At 44.6% G+C, this 9,653-nt stretch overlaps 1 long non-coding RNA gene across 1 annotated transcript; it reads left to right on the top strand.

The window, feature by feature from the left end:
* The first annotated feature begins 423 nt into the window (after positions 1–423).
* On the top strand, positions 424–1,507 carry LOC125525164 (uncharacterized). The gene is made up of 3 exons (XR_007291170.2): positions 424–521; positions 817–865; positions 1,401–1,507. It is a non-coding gene; the product is annotated as an uncharacterized LOC125525164 (long non-coding RNA).
* The last annotated feature ends 8,146 nt before the right edge of the window (positions 1,508–9,653 follow it).

Genomic DNA, 9,653 nt, shown 5'->3' with positions numbered 1-9,653 from the left:
AACCAACAACAATGATCATGAACTGGTACCCTGTTTGTTTATTTGGAGCACACGCAGATGAATCGTGGTGCACACCATTGCATAGTGTCGAAGTATGGATTGTAACCTTCCTGTTATATACACAAGTGATTTATTCTGAACCCTAGTGCCACGGGTGTCTGGCACGATTCTCTCACCAATGGTTTCTAGGCCCACTACCTCGCGTCTGCACACGAGTTGCTGCGCTCGGGCCTGACGGTGTTGTGCCTTGCAGGCTACCTATGTCGGCGCTTAATCTTGACTGCAGGTTGGATCTGACACAAATTGCCTTATGGGCGCGTAATGTAGCTACGGTTCAGTTGTTGATGATCCCCCGTTCTGTTTTCAAGATAAAACATGCATTGAACATATGATTAACTCTATTGACATCTATGCAGGAGCTCTAGGCTTCCTCTACATTGGCTTCGGGTTGTCATACCATGAAATCTCCAAGCTCTACAAATCAATTCCGCGCTGAAGTTGTACTGCTCCATGACAAGTAGGTTAGTAGCATAAACTTTCCTGACCACCAATAAGATGTGTGTCGAGTGTATCTAATTATATTTTCCACCTGTATATCATCATGTGATTTTTTCCATGAATTTTTTGTGCCTACTAGATGTTAGCTAACAGTTTGTCAATCTCTAAATACTTGGAGTAGCTGTGATTTTGGTATGAAGTTTCCAGGTCATGTTTCAAACAGTTGATGGTAGATGCACAAATAAATAGGACTGTGTTAAGATCTTTAGCTTGCCTTTGCTGATTTGTAAGGGATTAACTTACTTTAATGGCATGCAGCTTCAGGGCAGATAGATATGTACAGATTACTACATCATCGGAGAGTAAGGTACCCATTCACTCATCGATTAGGTATTTTGTACATTCCCATATTTTGCCCATTACCCTATTTTGTACATTCCTATAGATTTTGATGTTCAGTTATTGAATGGCATGACAAATGATACAACATTAGGAAGCTAAAAGGTCACAAAGATCAAATTCTTTTGATATATAATATGCCACATTGGCAGCAATGGCTTATGGGTGGTATTTCTTAAAACTAGATAAGTATTAAAAAAAACTAATCAGCCATGGTCTACTTTTATTCAGACTGTTCAGCCATTACATAGGTCTCCTTTTGATGCATTTTCATAAATATGCATTTAGCTTATGTACTAGGTTGGTCTTCAACAATTAATTAGTGGCAAATCAATTTCTCTTCTTCTGTAAACATCTTGGATCTCACTTTCTCTAGAAACAAAACATCCAAACTTTTTCCTAGAGAAGCCCAAACGAATTCATGCCCCATCTGGGGCGGCCAAGACCATAGTCGTGGCTCATCTCTTCTAAATATTTGTTTGTGTCTGATGTCCTCATCTCAGATTGTGGTGGTGTTGCGGTCAGAGTGGAACCAAACTTCCTATAGCGGCTCAGTCTAGTATGGTACCTCCAATTTATCTTTCCTAACTTCTAATGAATTATTCTCTCATGTCCTCTCTTCTGTACTAATTAGGGCATGATGGCAAGCACAGTGGATTAGAAAGTTATCCAACAACACCCCTTTTCCGTTTCACAGTTAACAATGCCAACTGCCCCAAATCTGATGATGTGTTCCTTTTTCATGTTGTTCCTTCTACAGGTTCTGAGAATGCACTCATGGATTGCAAATTTCTAATGTCCGAAGTTGTAGTTCTCAGGTAACTACACAGTTTTGTATGACGGTTTTCAAGCTGATGGCATCGATATTTTCTCTCTTAATACATCATAGAAAGCAAAACTAATTAGTGCAGAGTCCTTTGGAAAATAGAAAGACAATTCTTTAGTCGATATTATTGTTATCTAAGTACTTACCACCTAGTTGGTTGTCGAATTCATCTCATTATTAATATAATACAATCGTTGGATAATTGTTAGTAGTAAATACATGTTGATGGTTGTTGATAGTGACTAGGCACATCCGATTGATCAAAGATGCCTGCGACACGTTTCGTTCGGCTCCAGAAACGTATTGATTTTATCGTATTGGGAAGCTTCATTTGGTTGGTGCAGATATGTTTCAGTTTTCCAATCAGCTTCGATCTGGGCATTTTTAGTTTTGTGAAGTCCTGTATCAGAAACCACAGCTATAAAAGACATTGCAGGTGAATGGTATGGTTTCAGGAAGCATTGAAATCAGAAACCGCTATTTTTCTGCGAACCAAACACGTCATTAGTGTCTTAATCTGAACTCTACTAAGTTATGTGTAAGACATAGATATGCTTATGTCTGTTCTCCGAAACATCTTCTCTTGGACACGTGGTATTTTTATGTGGATCCTTTCCGTAGAATGCATAGCATGTATATTTTTAGACTTCAAATTTCGAATTTATAACTGAATAGTATTATGCTTTTTTCTTTGTAGGTTGATGAGAAGTTCAATACTAGGTGATTACTTGGATCCTTGGATAATTTATGCTGATCTTTGGTACTTGGAGGAGAGTGAAGACAGTTCACAGAATTTTAGTAATTTATATGCTTTAAAATGTTTCATTTTCTAGGAAATTGATGTACTCCTAATAGATGATACTTGCATTGCAATGTAACAGATTATGCCATTGAATCAATATATTAGTTTCATTTCTACGAATTTTACTGAAGTTGTACCTTGTAGTGCGAGCTCAAAAAAAGGTGTCATGTACTGCTATTTGAACAACCTACTGTTATAAATGATTATATATAGTGGTTATTCTATTTGTGCAAACAACAACACATAGAAGCGTTGGACTGCCGGCAACACATTATTCTTGAGATTACCAACGGATCTATATACGTTGTTGTAGACCCTTGCAACGCCACCAACGACAATGCATAATAATTCGTTGATGTAGACCTTAGCAACGCTTATATGGACAAAAGGCAACACATTGATGCGTTGTTGAAGGGGGTTCCAGTTATAGTGGGGGAACCCATAAGAAAAAATACTTACTGGTCATGGTGGAAAAATTCATCAAATGGATAGAAGCCAAACCCGTCAAAACGGTTGAATCCGGACTGGTGATGACTTCATATCTGGGGTTGTACACCGTTATGGCATCCCCCACAGCATCATCACTGACAACGGCACGAATTTTACATCCGACGAGGTGAAACTTTGGTGCAGCAATATGGGCATCAAGCTCGATTATGCTTCTGTCTATCACCCGCAAACTAACGGTCAAGTCGAGGGAGCAAATGGTCTTATCATGAGCGGCATTAAACCCAGACTAGTGCGGTCCTTAAAGGATCAAACACGCACTGGGTAGAGGAGCTCGACTCCATACTATGGGGCCTACAGACCACGCCGAATCGCACTACCGGCTACACACCGTTCTTTATGGTGTATGGCGCAGAGGCGGTTCTGCCTTGCGACATAATTCATGACTCACTTAGAGTGCGCATGTACGAAGAAAAAGAGGCCGAGCTCGATCGGCAGGACAGTTTGGACGCCCTGGAGGAGGAGCGCGACGTGGCAAAGGCCCGTTCCGCATTCTATCAGCAACACGCTCGAAGGTATCAAAGCAGAGAAGTACGGGCCAAAACCTATAACGTTGGCGAACTAGTTCTACGCCTGCCGGAGAAGAAAAAGAACAAGATCAAGCCCAAATGGGAAGGTCCATTCATTATCGACCAGGTTCTAACCAGTGGAGCGTGCCGTCTGCGGGATGCATCGGATAATCGACTCGAGCCAACCCATGGAACGCAGCCAGACTCTATGTTCGTCTCCTTTCCTTCGTCAATTTTTTGCATATCTGTCTTTTCTCTCTTTCTCTCTTTTTATTTCTCATTAAGGACCTAAAAGGATAAATTTGTGTCTTGGTTACAAAATCTTGCCGCGCTAACCGCGCTCATTATACCTGGGGGCTTCTTATACAGAAGCTTAATCTAACTATTTTTCTGGGCTTTGTGTTATTCTTCCGCATGTACCTTTTTTCATCATTATATGCATCGATATGACTTAAGTTTTGGCCAAGATGGGTTGCCTGGCTCTTTTATTTATGCCCTACGTTCCCGTTAATTCGGCTAGGGAATAAGGGGAGCACCTCTGCGATTGTTACTGCCAGGTCAGCCGGATGTGTACCTCAGACTGGGTGAAGCCGAAAGCTAGCGTTCTTAAGGGAATATTCGCTCGGTGAATAAAAGATGACTTTTATTTAATTTGAAACATGCCCCAGATGTTTATAGCCCGCGTCTCTTTCCGCAGTTCGGACATGCACATTAGGGCATGCGTACCCAGGGAAAGGAACCCTTAACGAAACTATTCTCCCTGGAAGATGTTTCTTACTACCCATGTAATATAATATAGCTAGTTGGGTACTTGTCTATTCAAGCACTTATGACCCCTACGCCTGGTCTCCATGCATACCCCGGATTTTACATAACCGAGTGGGTATTCGGATACACTCGGGACTATCGGGTCCAGAGGTCGAAGCGAAAAGGTCCACCATGACAAATGATTTACAATCCAGCTAGGACATTACATATGTCACTTGACGTACACAGTCGATAAGACTGATTAAATTCTTCTTCTATACCATCCAACAGGATGTCTAGCCTACAATCCTGTTGGGAATACCTTGCGGCTAATTCTACTTGGTCATACACTAAACTGACGGGGATCTCTTTCCCATCGGGCCCCACAGGTCCGACCTCGGCCATATGGTTTGGGTCAGCTTTGGTATATCGTGTCTTCACCATAGCCCAGCCTTCCCTTGCACCTTGTCGACAGGCCGATATCTTCCATAATCGGAAGCGCCGCCGCGCTCCCTTGAGCTTCTCTATAAGCTCCCCCATGGCTCCTAGGGGGACGCGGATGGCCACAAGGCTTGGGCAATACCCTGCATCACCTGCCGAACTTGCTCGTGCAGTTGTGAGAGCTCTGGTAGAACATCGCCTGAAGACCCAGGCATCTCCTCCGAGGGACGACCCGTCAGCATACCTACAGACATAACTCTGTTAGTCGGCTTCTTCGCCGAACTCCTTTAAAAAGTTCATTCAAGCACTTACTAAAAATGTCGCGCCTAAGCCGCTTATTCTCCTTCACGGAGTCCGCAAGCTAGGCTCGGACATCTTTCAGTTCCACGCCCAGCTGGATACTGGCGTCTTGGAGATTATTTTTCTCCTAACCCGCTTTGGTGCCCCTTGTTGGCGAGTCGCTGCGGGTTCGGCACGGCGTCCCGAAGGCCTTCCCTGTAAAACACCATATGTGTATGGTAGGTGAAGAGCGTAAAAGGGTATCCTTTTTGGAAGTTGGGACTCTGGTCTTTTCTTACATGCGATGCAGGGAGTAGTCCCGGATAGTCGGCCGTTATGGCCACCATGGCGTCATCGCAGTTCAATTGATAGAATTTCCTGTCTATCAGCTCCAAAAATATGTCCAGATCCTCTTCGAGTCCGGGATCAACGGCCCGGTCAGGGTCCTCCAGTTGTGGAGGTGGGCTGTTGACCTCCCTTACAGCTTTTCGCAGTTCCTGCCGTGGGACGGCAAGGTGAGAATTTACGACAAATAATGCGGGAAGGTTGGGAGTAAAGAGTGACAGCTCACCCAGCTTGGAGGGTTGTACATGGAGAATCCATCCCGCGGCATAATACGAATGAACTCCTCTTCCTCTCCCTTGAACAACTCGGACAGAATTTTTGCTAAAGTAGCAGCGGAGTCCGGTCCCTTAAGCCCGCAGCTGGTGGCATCATCTTCCCCATTAAAACACCACAGGGGGTGCCCTCGATATTGAAGTGGCTACACCCCCCGCATTATGCATATTGACATAACCTCGATTTTTGTCAATCCTGATTGAGCCAGCACGTTACTCCAGTCCATGAGGTAAAGGACTTCTCCGTTGTCTTCCTCCTGGGGGCTCCATGGGCGCCAACTTCGGCGTTTCTTCAAAGGAGCATTGTTGAACTCGGGAAGACCCCTCCGAACAGGGTCTGGAAGAGGGACGTCCTCCATGTAAAACCACTCCAAAGGCCAGTGTCGGTGTCAAAATCGGCGGATCTCGGGTAGGGGGTCCCAAACTGTGCATCTAAGGTGGATGGTAACAGGAGGCAGGGGACACGATGTTTTACCCAGGTTCGGGACCTCTTGATGGAGGTAATACCCTACGTCCTGCTTGATTGATATTTATGATATGAGTATTACAAGAGTTGATCTACCACGAGATCGTAGAGGCTAAACCCTAGAAGCTAGCCTATGGTATGATTATTGTATATCATCTATCGACTAGCCTGGCCTCGGTTTATATAATGCACTAGAGGCCTAGGAAAACAAGAGTCATAGCTGAATACGCCGGTGGGGAGGAGTCCTTGTCTTGATCGCCAAGTCTTGTGGAATCTTCCATGTATGCGGCAGCTGTCCGAACTGGCCCATGAGTATACGACCACGGGGGTCCTCGGCCCAATCTAACAGATTGGGAGACGATGTGGTGAGTACCCCCTAGTCTAGGACATCGTCAGTAGCCCTATGAACCGGTCTTCAAGTTAGGGACGCTCCTCGATTCTTCCGTACTGTTCTTCATCTTCGGTTGTCGGTCTTGAAAACTGGTTCAACAAATCTTCTCATCTTCGATCTTGAGGATCGCCGAAATGCATTCGACGAATTTACACGTCGGGTATCCGAGGAGCCCCTTTAAGTTTCCGACCTTTATCAATGCCTTGTTATTTTTATGCCACACCTCGAGTTTGAAGTTGTTCCCGGGGGGCAGTGTCCTCTTATGTCCGATCTCTAACGCCAGACTGCATTCGAGGTATCTTTTGCAGCCGAGCACCAACGCCGGACCGCTTTCCGAGCTCCAACGCTGGAATGTATCCGAGCTCCAACGCCGGACTATGTCCAAACTCCAATGCCGGACTGTATCCGGGCTCCAATGCCGGACTATATCCGAGGTGTCATATCACCTTGGTTCAAAAAAGTTGAAGGAGTTTAGCCGAGCTTAATGCTAGAAATGCCCTCTATGGAGCCAGCCACTAGCGCCCGAGCTTTATGCCGGACTGCTTCTGAGGTGGTGTACCACCCCGACTGTGGGCCGATTTTTGTCAATATTTTTGGTTGGTGCAATTTATTCTCCGCCGAGATATATAGCCAGTAGCCCTCAAGGTGTGTATCGGTTTAAAACCCGAGATGCACTTGAAGGATGATGTAAGACCATTGATCCCAGTAGCCGCTGAGACTCAGGTTGATTTGCAAAATTAGCCTGAGGATCAAGTCCTAGCTCGGCAGAATACTTCAGGACACAAAAAGTGGCGTGCTCAGTCCTCGAGACTCAGGTTGGGTGCGGCCGACCAACCTGAGGATCATAATCTCCTCGGAAATTGTATTGTACTTAAAATTTTCTGCATTGGACAGGCAATGCAGTAGCCCCCGAGACACTGGTCGGGTGGCAACACCAGATCATGGGATCGATGTGCCCCTTTAATATTTGTAAATAATAAGCCCGAAGCCCAGTAGCCCCCGAGCCTTAATGCTGGCACGAGTGGCCGAATTAAGGATTGATATCCATAGTAAAATCACAAATTATGTGTAATGACTCTATGTATCCAAGTACTTTACATCCTAAATGCTCGGATCCGCATTGTACAAAACTTTGTTGACCGACCATCGGCTTCCACCTCCTCGGCTAGTAGCCGAGGAGTGTTTGTCCTACTTTATAAAGCCTTTATGAGGGCAAAGATTTACGACAAACAAGGCAATCTGGCCATATGGTTTTATAAACAAAGGTACGCAGAGAGATATGCTATATTACTGTTTAACATAAGAAATGTCTTCCAAAGAAAATAGTCCCGCTATCGGTTCCTTTCTTTGGGTTGTCATGCTAAGCATGATCATGAAACCTCAGCTCTAATGTAAGAGCAAAATATCGAGGATTTAATTTGGGAGGCCAGTTAATAGCCCCCGGTAGTGTTCGACGACAGTCGAGGTCAAGCCGTAAACACTTCGGCCATTGTTATGAATGGCCCATCATTTAACACCGTCATCGGATCGCTGACCAGTTTACGCTTATTGTGACAGTTAGTTTTCGGCTTTCTCCACTGAGGTGCTTAACCATGTGAGCTGGAAGCACAATCGCAGTGGTTCTCCCTTTGCACACCTAGCCGAAAAAGCGGAACGTAGGAGGCAAGCGCAGGAGCTGGGCAACCCAACTATTGACCGAAGACACAATTCAAAACCAATGCATATATAGTGAGATCCGAGAATGTTTTTGCCGAATCTATAAAGGTGTCCGGCATTGCACTGTGAGACTTGTGCTGGAAACACACAAATAGTTTAAAAGTGCCAAAAATCTTGGAAAACCAAAAAAGTCAGTAAAAACATGACGTCCGAACAAGATCAAGTGTTTGGTGCCAATCCGAAAATTGGAAGAGAAAGAAAAAATTGTGCTTCTGTCGTGTTTTGACAACGACCAAGAAGAAAACACATTTACAGCTCATATATAAATTTTAAGAGCCCCCAAGTGACTTGGGTAAGAATTTTATGTATAATGATTGTATGTACCGAAGTACTTATATCATATTTGTGTTCACCCGAACTTTAAACGTGTCTTAACCGACCGTCGGCTTCTCCCTCTTCGGCCAAGGGCCGAAAAGTGTCATGTACTCCGCCTGTTGAGAGTATCGACGGTGTTTCCGATGACCAGGCAATCAGGCCATAAGACTGTAACAGACAAAGCGCTTAGGGAACTTATGCTATATTACTAACAAAGTGTAAGAAGCATCTTCTAAGAAAATAGTACCCCCACCGATACCTTTCTTCGGTGCTCATTATTACTATGAGACTTGTGCAATAGATTTTTTGTACTCATGAGTTCCGTTGTGTGCCGGCCATGATTGAAAACAATAAGAACGCTAGCTTTCGGCTTCACCCAGTCTGAGGTCAGAGCTCGAATGACCCGGTTGTGACAATCGCAGAGGTGCTCCCTTTACCCCCTAGCCGAACAATCGGGAACGTAGGGGTAAGCACAGGAGCCAAGCAACCTAGCTTGCAAATCGCTTAGGTCAATATGGTGCATATTGTGGCGTAATACACGAAAAAGGAATGAAGCCCTACAAGTATAATCATATGCAAGAGGAAAAGCTCCATCAAGGGAGCCCCCAAGTAAACGGGGTATTTGAATTTGTGTGTCACAAACAAAGTTTTGACAAGGAGATTCTGTACAAGAATTTTTTTTCAAAAAGGTATAATGCTTGGTCGAACCGAACACAAGTTAAAAATTTAAAACTTTGAGAATGAAGGCAACTTAGCTGGTTAATGTGTTCGGTATTGATGACGCGGCCCGAGCTTGATGCGGGACAAGGTTCCATCCCCCAAGCCGATCCCAAGGTGGTGAAGCAAAGAGCTCGGCACTCCGAAGTGGTGACATAGCACGGTCAATGCGGGCCGGCAGAGTGATGCCGAAGTCCCTGGCATGGGGTAATGAAGTGTTGACAAAGCCCCCCGTCCAGCCGAGGTGATGTGGTATGTCAGTACGCCGAGTTGACGATACTGCTCAACCCAGATCACTTTCTTGTGCACAAAAAATAGTGCAAACCGGAGATAATAGTAATAATAATAATTAAAAAAGGTCATTGCATAATAAATAATTTATGCTAAGTGAGTAATAAAAGAAATATGGCCTGGCGCCAAAGT

This window comes from Triticum urartu, chromosome 7A (genome assembly GCF_056163025.1).
Source record: "Triticum urartu cultivar PI428250 chromosome 7A, HENAU_Tu73, whole genome shotgun sequence".
Taxonomy (NCBI): domain Eukaryota; kingdom Viridiplantae; phylum Streptophyta; class Magnoliopsida; order Poales; family Poaceae; genus Triticum; species Triticum urartu.
This window is presented reverse-complemented; position numbering and strand designations above follow the sequence as displayed.